This window comes from Pinus tabuliformis, chromosome Q (assembly GCF_031772625.1).
Source record: "Pinus tabuliformis cultivar Carrire ecotype Pingquan chromosome Q, CPIR1, whole genome shotgun sequence".
Classification (NCBI taxonomy): Eukaryota; Viridiplantae; Streptophyta; class Pinopsida; order Pinales; family Pinaceae; genus Pinus; species Pinus tabuliformis.
The window spans coordinates 270,852,603-270,864,863 of record NC_142296.1 but is presented as its reverse complement, the minus strand read 5'-3'; the positions used below and the strand labels follow the sequence as shown (position 1 = coordinate 270,864,863).

Below are 12,261 nucleotides of genomic sequence, written 5' to 3'. Positions count from 1 at the left end.
GTGATTACCCCATTACTATTGTAGTTATACCCCTTATTAATATTGTTGTGCCCCTATTACCCCCATGTTGTTATTTATGTGCCCCATAGAATCCCTCTATTGTTATTTTTGTGGCTTTGTATTATTATTGTTAGGTCGGCTAGATTATCTTGTGACTCCTTAGACTCCTATATATAGAAAGGAGGTTTTGTCATTTGTATCATACAAGAATTGTTCATTTATGTAATGAAAAGGAGGTTGCCCCCTCGAAGAGGCTGAATTCTAAGGCGTTGATCTATCTTTTCTATCTTTTCTTGAGCTGGTTTCATAACATGCAGTCTTGGTCAATTATGATTGATTAAAATAGCACTATGATTAGACCTCATATCATTTGGTGTAGGAGCCCCATTTGGAATATTGGCCTAGTTGCCATATATCTCAAAGATATGCCTTGGCTCTAACTGTTAGCATGTGAAAAGGATGGAATTGTGTCTTCGAAAATCAAGGGAGGTGTGCCTGGTGATTGTGCAGTTGTGACTATGTTAAGATTCTATTTTCGGGTTGAAATTTACCGCCAACGATCAAGGGTTCTTCCTGGGGTGAAGTCTCCATTAGACCTCACACCATTTGGGATAGGATCCCCATCCGGTATGTGGGCCCAACTGCCACCATGAATGTTTTCACTCTTGGTTATCAAATGAGAATATGTCAAAGTGGGGAAACAAAAGAAATGCCCAGACAGTGAAACAAAATCATCCCAAGATTGAAAAACTATAGAAAGAGGTACAAACAACGCTCAGTAGCAATAAGAAAAGGTATGCCATGAGAGGGATCATTGAGCCAAGCCTGATTAGACATACATAAACAAGAACATGAAGAAGTTAATTGTAAATTAAATAGATCATCAACATGGAAATAAACAGATTCAAAATCAAAACATACATGCAATAACTGTGAACCAGTCCATAACATATTACATATATGAAAGCGCACATACAAATACAGTGAAAATACTAGACAACCAATACAACCACCATGACTAAGCATGGGAATCAGTGCCAAACATGAAGGACATCTTGTTAATGTTGCTACAACTTCAAGTACATATCTTGCAATTGGTCAAACCCCAATAGGGGAACATGGGTGGCTCATACCATTGCCCAATGGAAAACACTAGCCCCACTACCACTCCATTCTACTAGCTACCAAAAGATGAGTGCGTTTAGCTATCAAGCATAAATCAACTATCTAATCCTAGCCTCAACTCATATGCTAAATTCCACTATCAACGAGGCAAGAGGGAACATTTATTGAGATGAGGTGACCATTCACCTACCATGACCCTTGACCTCCCCTCATGACCTTTCAACTACCCTCATGACTCTTGAGATTTCTCACTTCTTTCTTGGGTCTAATGATTATTACATGCTCAAATCATTCTTAACCTAGCTTCTAACATTATGGTGGGTGATATTTACATTACGATAAAGGAGAGAGAGGAGGAGGATGTAGAGGGTTCTTGGAAACCCTAGAATGCTTGTTTCCTATATGTTGCAATGATGCAGATGCTTGATCCTGAGGCATGCATATTTTCATGCCACTATGCCTCAGTTGCATTCATCCATATTCTAGTGATATGCCTTTGAGTTTATAGAAAGGTTCTTGGAACTTGTAAGGGACGATCTTTCTTTCTGAAGGAAACCCTAGTTGTGGAGGCTTAATGAGAAACCTTAATCCCTCTTCATAGGCCGACATCTCGTTTCCTTCTTTCTACTTGTAGGCAGATAAAATTGGTTAGAAAAGATAATATTGGGAACACAGTCGACTAATTGAAAGAATGACATCAATAAATAATTAATTTAGACCCATGTGTGGTCAATTGTTGTGGCGCTGTGTTGTCAGAAAGAGTGGCTTTCATAGGGTCGCCTTTCTCTTCTCCAATTAATTTTTTGTCTATGGGCCTATCATGGAATGAGTGTTGAATCTTGTTCCACTACTTTGCAGAGCCAAAGGGGAATAGTAATGTAAAATATGGATGACCTCATCTTCTATGTTTATGAGCTTCCTTAGTTGATTTTGATTATCAAACGTTGGTGATAAGAGCCTTAAGGGCTTGATCACTATCTTCTAAGTTTCCCAAGTTGGTATAAGAACCATCCACCTCTTTAATCACTTCCCATTCCCATAAAATAAATCCCATCAAAGGTGATACATGAACACCATTCATGCATCATTTAGGTCACTTGTCTGGTTAATAATGTTGTGTAATAGAAACTCCTGCCATGCCAACTGTCATGCAAATCTTTAGGTGAGGATCTTCCCTTGATTGCAGAGGATATGACCAACAGGGCGATTTGTGACCTCTTCATGGGGATGCAACCTTGTGGGGTGGCAACTTGTAGAGTGGCTATATAGTTTTAGCATTATGTAGGTGACATTTTCCCAGTTGCAGTTTGCAGGTGTGAGATGTGACCTTGGCAAGGTTGCAAATTTTCTAGTGATGGAGGTCGCAATCATCGATTGAATCTGTGAGGCTTCGGGAGTGACTTGTGAGTTGGAAGTGATTTGAGTCACAATCATGTGAGGGATGGTGAGGCAACTCTATCTAAGTCACCTTGTGAAAGTGTGATCACCCAAGACACTTGGATGTAGCCAATGCCCTTTTCAACCACCCATTTTAGAAGTAATCACAATTCCAAAAAATCAACATTGTTATTTTTCCCTTTGTGTGTTGATGAATGTGGATATCTCAAACAGTCTAGCATGGGCCGATAGCATACATTCCAATGCAGGCTTATAAAATGTTGTCCCTTAGCATAATTTTTCATATATAGATGTGTTTCCTTAGTGTTAATGCAGGTTTTCATGGCCTATGTGTAAGGATGGTGTGAGGAGAGCCCATACCGAAGGCTTGAAGTCATTCTAGGGTGAACAACAGGTGTCTGGTGATTGAACAAAATGAATAATAATCATGGCCACATCCATCCTTTACAAGAGGTCGCACAGTCACAATTTAATGGAGGTCACTCTTTCTAGCTATTCCTAGAGTGTGATTCTATGGCTTGAAGAGGGATGAACAGGCACAGCCACATATTCAAGGAATTCATTAGCCAGCATGACCAATGGAGGTCACATAGTTGTACTATAGTCCTAGTGACAATTACTAGATGCTTGCCTAAGGGCTTGAAATGCGACTTAGAAACTAGTGAAAGAAAACAATAGATGAGGGATGTGATTAGTTGCATAGTTGCATTTTAGCAGAGGTCGCACTCCAAATTTCTTCTTTGAGGGATCAGAGTGTGACCTAGTGACTGGAAAGAGAAAATGTTTCGCTTCATGGACTCGACAACATCAAGTCTCTTTACTTCTGCATCCTTGAACTAGGTGCCTTCTGTCACAATTTTTTTCTCTATCGCATGGCATATGATATGGCCTACACCATAGCTCGCATTTCCTTTAGGAAACTCAAAATATATTTTCACTTTTCGGAGTATGGACATATAGCCTATATCTCCTCTTAGCGTAAATACCATTGGTCTTGCTAGTCACATGCATGTTTTATTGTTGTTGTTAAGCATAGTTTGTCACGTGATGTAGGCATGCATTCTCCTTATGTCTACTTATGTATTATAGATGCCTTTGATTGACCATGCAACCATCATGGCAGTGGCACCAAGAATGACATAGAACACCCATCACCTACGCCTTCACCATGTCTAGCCACATCGAGCAGCCCCTGCAACCCTTTGATGTAACCAATAAAACCGAATAACTTTATTTCACCCATCAAGACACAAAATAAGGCACATCGAGCCAACATGGTGGCATGGATAGACATGGTAGGGAACACTGATGTAGGTCCATTGGAACATGGCTAGATCATGAGGAGGCTTGACTCATGTTGTCAGATTTGAGGCTTGCTTTATGAAACTCTGGTTACTTCTAAATATCATTGTCTCTTTTAAGTTTCTTGGTATAATGGATTCGCCAGTGTTTCTCTTTCTTAAGGGTGAATTATTTCCCTCATGGCTGCATGCTACCAACAAGTGTGGACCTTTTGTATGATATCCCATATGGCATTATCTCATAGATATTTTGCACAAGCTGCTAAACATAGTCGTATGTGATAGAGGTTTTGGTTTCAAAACATAGCTAACAAGCCTTGTATCTCCCATGCGTCGATTGAAGAGATTTCATGGGTGCATTCAATCCTTCAATTCGTTGTCTGACACTGGTCATGTCCCTCAAGAATTGATTGCATGGGAACATTTTCATTTTGTGTATATACCCCTTTGAATTATCTATGAATGGTGTTGTTCTCTAATGCATTGTTTGAAGGGTTTCCTTTGTAGCACGTGATGATTCATTTATTTGTTTTGTGTTTTGGACAATTACTCCCTCTAAAAAATGTGCACGTTGAATTATGTGCATTTCCTACAACGCAAATCCTCATGGTACGAGTGTAACATGAATCACCTTTAATGTAATGTAACACTAGGTGATGCAAACAAGGCCTTCACAATGTCAACATAGCCCTTTAAACCCCTTTAATTGTGCACTCATGGAGGCTTTATGTATGTTGGTATCTCACAACTCAATGTCAATGCTTTTCTTTATTGTTCCTTTTCATGGCTTTTGGCACATCATAAATGTATCCTTCCCTTTGTAATCATCTGGTGCCACCTTTTATAATTTTTAATGCATATTTCAATTAATGTATGTGTTGACCACCCATTGCATGCTCCAGAAGTGCATGTCGGGTTCATGTGGGAATGATTTATCCTCCATCTTCCCCTACATTGGAGCATTTTTATGTCGAGGCATTGTTTAATCTAAGTGTTGCACCATTTTCACACATCCATGTTTTTTTTACTTAATTTCCTCCAAGAAAATGAAATAAAATGTTTCATTAATTCATTCCACATTAATGAGAACATGGAAAATAAATAATGATAAAATAATCCACTTAAGGAGCACATATGTAATAATCAAAATTAAGGTGTTATGAATTTTATGGTTTGAACATGACATGCTTAAATTTGGAAACTAACACAGCATTCAATTACCTTAATTATCCTAGTAATTGCATGCAACCATGCAATTATATGAGGCCCAAGGTGATGCCATACTTATAAGATAAACGCTTGGAAGTATTTGTTAACATGCACCTTAGAGAGTGAGGACTAATTCAAAGTAGGGTTGGACCTTCAATCACATAGTCTAGGGTTATAATGATGAAAGGGAGAGATATAATTCTTACAAACCCCAATGCACATAATGAGATGAAAATTCTTGAAATTTTCTATTCAACATACATTAATTTGGGTATGAATTTTGGGGTGATGTTTTTAAGGACATATTTTGACATGGATTATATCCACAAAATGTGTGGGGGTAATAAATTGCAGAACATCCCTGGAAAATATGGTTTCAGTACTCAGTTAAATCAAGGGCACCATCTTAAGAAACATCCTACTGAATTTCGAGTGGACAAGGTGTTGCAGGGCTTCGACCCCAGTAAATTCAACTTCACCAAAGTAGGTCAGGAAGAGGTGCTTTTCTATTTTTAAGAAATAAATGAAAACAAAGTTTAACACTTCGAAAATTCCCCTACCTTTGACAATCAAATGTGATTTTATAAATGTAAGGATAAATAATGATGATGGTAGCACCTTTTGATGCAATGTTTGAGGTTTTTATACTGTACTTTGATGCATTTTTTGAGGTCTTTTATTGTCCTTTGATGCACTTCTAATGTTATTCTTTGTTATACTATAGGTGAGTCCAATTTAATATCGGTATGTGCTTCTTGTGCCTAGAGTATTGGTTTTCTTGCCCCAATGCGTTGACCATGATAGCTTGTTGTTAGCATTGCATTTGGTTGTCGAGGCTGGAAACCCATTTTTTCGTCTTGGTTACAACAACCTCAGATATTTTGCAACTATAAACCATCTACACTTCCACTTAAGTACACTATTTTAGTTGCAACATGTGACTCTTTACTCATTGAAACTATTTCGGTGCAACTTTTGAACATAAATAATAATAGGTTAAATAATTCATTGTTTTAATTTTTTTATTCAATAACTTATTTTGAACTGTAGAGATATGATTACAACTGTGATATCCTAAAATTGTACAAATTGGCATGATGAATTAATGTGGAAAGGTTATTACCTTAACATTCCTTTCCTCATTGAAAAATCACCCACAAAAGGAGTACCATGGAAGTCTGAGAAAGGTGGGGTCAATATCTTGGAGCTTCTTGACTATCCTGTGAGGGGCCTAGTTTTTGAAGGGGGTAACACTTTGGAGGATCTCTCCAACGTTATTGGAAGCACTTGCATCTGTCTTCAAGATAACAACATACCATAAAATGCTCTCATCACAAATACTGGTAAAAAGATGTTTTTCTTACCTTAGGTATTGTAATAGCATATTACCAATATTTGTTCCTCCCTCATGTAGTAGTGTAGTTTGCATTGATGGTTGTGTTGATACTTGTTTCTTTTTATAAAGTATAGAATCCCTTTTTATATTACTAAATATCTTCAAATTGTTTATGTAACTAGCATTATGCAAAAAAACAAGCTTTGGGAGAAGTGGACCAAGAGATATTAGATACTCAAGTTAATCCTTCTATGTGGAAAAACATGAATGCATTTAAAAACTTAAATGGTAAGTTGATTGCAAAAAGAGGATACCCCTATATACAAGGTTTCAGAAATAGTCCCAGAAATGTTTAAATAAATGGCTTCTTTGGGGGTTCAATGTTTTTGGCTTAGAAGCATATCAGTAATGAACATTGTCATACCTTTGATGAAGACATGTATAATATACCTTTGTGGTACTATACTCAGTGGTTAGAAAGATGACATTCGATACACATTTGCTCCATGTATTGTTGTGAGACTCTCCAAATGAGGGATTTTATGTATAATTGTAAAGCCACTAACCAAAAATATAGTTCGATGGATATGTAAGACCTTGTTTGATCATTTGGTTCTGTACACATCACACTTGTTTGATTTTTTGGTTAAGGGTTCATACATCTGTTTGGAAGGGCTTGCTAGCTCTCACAAAGTTTGGTTCTTTTTTACTATTCCACAAAAAGATATGAGGAAAATGTGTGATTCCATATGTGCTCAACATGAAGTTGATTTCTAAATAAAGAAAAAAATATTTTCCAAATAAATAAAATTGTCAGCGTAAAAAATAAAAAATTGTTTTAATTAAAGTGTTATTTACAATGCAATTTGTTTATTTATAATTTTAATAAAAAATGAGAACAATTACATTAAAATTGGTTCATTATCTAAATATAATTATTATATTATTAATTAATATCTTCTAACCAAGTGTTTTTGGAGAAGGTTATTAGTATTAAAATCTAATGAATATGATATCCAATTCCTAAATGGGAAACCAATAGTTTATTTAATATCTTCTCAATAAAATATATATAGAGACATGGAGTATTTGAAATTGTTTTTAATGAGTTTTTAAAATTCAATTTAAAAAATATATAAAAAATTTAATTAATAAAATGTATTATATAGAGGTATAAATGAAGATTTTTTTATATATATTTTCTTATAGATTATAAGAAATTCTAAATATCAATTTTAACATATAATATTAATTAATCATATATTGGCTAATGGAGAAGGTTATTAGTATTAAATTCTAATGAATGTGATATCCAATACCTAAATGGAAACCAATAGTTTATTTAATATATTCTCAATAAAATATATATAGAGACATGGAGTATTTGAAATTGTTTTTAATGAGTTTTTAAAATTAAATTTAAAAATTATATACAAAATTTTAATTAATAAAATGTATTATATGGAGGTATAAATGGAGATTTTTTTAATATATTTTTAAGATAGGTTATAAGAAATTCTAAATATCAATTTTAAGATATAAAATTTATTGATCATATATTGGCTAATGATCATATTTTCCAGTAACTCCTCACCCATTTTGGCATACAATGATTCAATAAAGGATTCATACCTAACTTCACAAGCCCTCCATTTCCAAATTACTAGGCTAGCCAGTGTCCTACAAGGGTATAAACCAGAACTAAAGCTCTTTAGATAATAGAAGCATTTGTACTAGGTATATTCCTATGCCTGATTCAATCCCCTACTAATAGGTGACCACTGTGGTATTGTTTAACTACTTGTTTTCAAAGGCATGTACAACTAATTAGCCTCCATATTCTCCTCACAAGTAGGGCTTCCAAAAGTGATGTTATTAGTTACCGCACTTTTTATCTATGTGATATTATTAAACTAAGGTAAACCAAACAATGGTTAAATAAAATATGGGTAAGAAATTCAATGTATAAGAAATAAAACGAGGATAAACCGAGATTTAAAAAGTAACGTTAAAGGATTTATTGATAATGTTCAACAACACACACATTTACAGCTAGAAAAAGGATATACAGTAGGTACAAGTTGTGATCCAACACTACAATTGATCATAAATATATCATAATTGACAATTGCAAGCACATAAATTTGTCATAAAGCAATAATTATTAGTGCAAAAAATGTCAAAGTTAGATTCATTATGGCTCCTTCAACAAAAACTCCATGATGTTTTCTATGTGAAATTCCATGATGTTTTCCATGTTTCATTGTTTAAGAAGTATGCTAGAGATGTTGATAATGTGATTGATTGGTCTGTATTATAGGTGGAACTAGATGGAGAATTCTAGTTGGAGTCTCAGTGTATATTTCAAAAAAATGGTGCTCATGCTCCAGAACTGAGCAATCGAGCAAGTTAAGGTGTAATGGAAGCACTTTGGGCCCATTGAAGCTGCATGGGAGATGGCGGATTAGATGTGGGTTATGTATCCTTCCTTGTTTACCAGTTGAGGAAAAGCAATTTTGGCATAGTGTTTTGGTATGGTGTTTTTGTATATGTCTTGGTATATGTTTTGGTATATGTTTGGTGATTTTGGTACATGTACATATGTATATGGATGTAAATACCACCATGAGATATGTTATAAAGATCTAATAAGTGGTATGGGTTTCATGCCATTATGATGTTATGTTGTTATGTTTTCATGTTGGTTTGCTTCTTAGTAGGTTAATCATTGTAAATACTGCATCGAGCTAAGTTATAAAGCTCCATCGGCAGTATATTTTTCTTACAACAATTTTGTGGTTATAGGTGTTGTTGAACACCGAGGATGGTGTTCCCCCAAGGGGGATGGTTCTGTAACAACCCTGGTGAGAATTTCATGTAATAAAATATAATAAAGGAAAAATAATAACCATGGTTGATGGGATACTTATTCCAAGTTGAATTTTGGGCAAGAAATCCTAGTGTGGGTGTCATTTGGTTATTAATTGCTAAGAAATTTGGCAAAGGAAATGGCTAAGGATTTGGAAAGGCAAAATGGCATCTTTGACACTTTTTTTTATATGAAAATAATGGAAATTATGAGAAAATGGAGGTGAAAGGTCACAGGTTGCATGTGAGGAGGAAAATGAAGGAAAGTAATGGAAAATTAAGAAAATAGAGGCCTCATCCATAAAATGACTTCTAAGGATCGGTTGGTAACCTTTTGTTAGTTCAATTTTAGAGCTCTTTCATTACTCTCTTTGTCTCTCTCTTTCTCATACTCTTGGATACTTAGAGGTTTCTTAGAGAACTCTTGGAGGGTGTGGCATACTTGGATTCTTGGAGAAAGAAGGCAAATGAATATCAAGAAAGCACAAGAGGACATCAAGTTCAACATGTACATCATATTTTTCCTGCAAGTACCAAGTTGCATGTATGTTTTCCTCACTAGTTATGGCATGCATGAATTTTCATGTGGTTTGTTGGTTGTGATCTGTCATGGCCATGGAGGATGGTTGAGATTGGAAGTGGATTGCCTAACCTTACAATTTCATGGATAGCCATGGTGATTGTGGATTTGTTTTCCTTGTTTTGTTTTGGTTGGTTCTCATGTTTCCTTATCTTGGTTGAGTTATTAGTCCTAGAAGCCTTGGTTGGACAAAAATTCTGGAAGCCCTGTAATAACTTGGGTTGAGTTACTAGTCCTGGAAGCCTTGGTTGTAAAAATGCTCTGGAAGCCCTTGGTGGGTTGAGTTACTAGTCTTGGAATCCCAGGTTGGAAAATTTCTCTTAATCCAGTAAAAGTTGTAGGTTGATTTAATAACCCTGGAAGCCTTCATTGGACAAATGCTCTGGAAGCCATGGAAGGCTTGGATAGAGACCAATCTGACCATGGTTTTGTGATGTCGTACCATGAGGTGCAATCACTATTTTATGGCTTGAGGTGGATGGCCTCTAAAAGCCCTGGATGGTTTTGGATTGATGTGTTCTATGAGATCCCACATTCATGCTTGGAATATGGCATGGGGGTGAATGACTGAAGAGAGATCTGGCTCAACCATTCTACTATCAGGTGGAACATGGAAGTCCCATCCTGGGTTTGGATTTTGCATCATCAATATGATATTACTTCTCCATGTATTTCTATAAGTATTATATTGGATTATATATGCTTTATATGTCTGTGATTTCATTGGTATTTTTACTACTATTATGCTAGTTATATATGTGGTTTATGATAGTAGCTATGTATGGATCTCATCATGTTTTTACTTGTAAATGAATTACAATATATCTATGAAATAATGGATGAAATAGTTGTTAATATGTGGAGGCATCATTGTCTCTTAGCAATTCTCAACTAAGTATGAGACACCTATGCTTAGATATGTTATTTAGACTTGTAGGTTACATATTCGTGATATGTTTGACGAAAATCTTGTTATGGACTAGTAGGGGTCCAATCAAGTTCTCATTCAAGTGATTGCATTTATGCTGTCATTTCTTTGTTATTTTACTATTTTAAACATGTGATTCAATTCTGGTAGTGACCTAGGCTCTGGGCCTGAAAAAGTGGCTCAAATCTTGAGGATGTTGGCAAAGCATTGACAAAAATAGTACTTGGATGTTGGCTTGTAGGCTAGTCAGAGCATCTAGAGGTCCCTGGACGCTGGCATGCCCATAGCATGAGGGTGTCCAGAGGTCAAGCAGTCCAAAATATCAATGGGACCTAGGGTCTGGTTGGAAGAAAGGTTGGGTTGGTTCCTGAGGGTCCTAATGATGATGTTTGCTATATGTATGGTTTGTTCCATCAGTTCCACTTCCTTAATGTGATTTAGGAGGTCGAATCATATCAAAGTGGCCTCTTGTCGCATGTTTACCTCGGCTGGTCGGTTGCTTATGTAGATGTGGGAGGAGGGTGCTACAGAGTGGTACCAAAGAATGGTTCAACCCTCATATTGGATGGGTTGTGTGTTGGTAATTCATGCATGTCAGTTGCATGTTTATCGCTTACACTTGCATTCCATGTTCTTGTTGCATTTGCATGATGTTGATCATGGTTGTAGTGATGTCATCATGAGGAAATTGATGTTTTTATTATGGGAATCATCATGAGTGTATGACTGGTTACATGTTGTTATATGTCACGTACATGTTGTTATATGTCACTTACATGTTGTTATATGCCACTTGGTTACATTCTTATATGTTTGGTTGAATTCTTGTATGTTTGGTTACATGTATAATTCTTGTAGGTCTGGTTACAAGTATTGTTCATTTATGCTTGATTACATGTGTTTATGCATGTGTATGGTTGGTTACGCATTTATTATGCATGTTAATGTTTACATGTAGTCAACGTGTATAGTGATGTAGTGGTTATTGTCATGGATGAGGTCATGGAATGAGTTGTTGATAAGGTCATGCATTGATGACCAGACCCTAGCTAGAATGATGGTTGCATGGTTATATGCTTATGTGTTATGTTATATGTCGTCATGATTATGTTATACATGTATCACACTGATTTGTTGATGTTGTAGACAAGCCATCCTCTTGAGCTATACTAAGGTACGTTGGTTTATTATGATTTGGTTTACCTGCCATGATATACCTTGCAGGAAGAAATATCAAATGGCTAACAATATGGTAGACTATAAAGACTCTGCCTATGAATGAGAAGAGAAGTATGGTGTTGGGAACTCTTCTGATTTGGAAGATACATTGTGAAGCTTAAAGGAAGATAATGACATAATCATACGAGCACAAGAGAAGCTAGCAAAGGTAAATGCAGTGATACTTCAGATTTTTTAAGATTTGCAGTGGTATGGAGCTCTTCGGATCAGCCATGAGCAGGAGGAAAAACTAATAGGCCATATGGTAGTAGGTCGCATGGTGGTCAGAAGTCAAATG

The 12,261-nt window shown here is 35.9% G+C and overlaps 1 pseudogene; it reads left to right on the top strand.

The window, feature by feature from the left end:
* Positions 1-5,345: 5,345 nt before the first annotated feature.
* On the top strand, positions 5,346-6,725 carry LOC149219242 (GDP-L-galactose phosphorylase 1-like; annotated as a pseudogene).
* Positions 6,726-12,261: the final 5,536 nt, after the last annotated feature.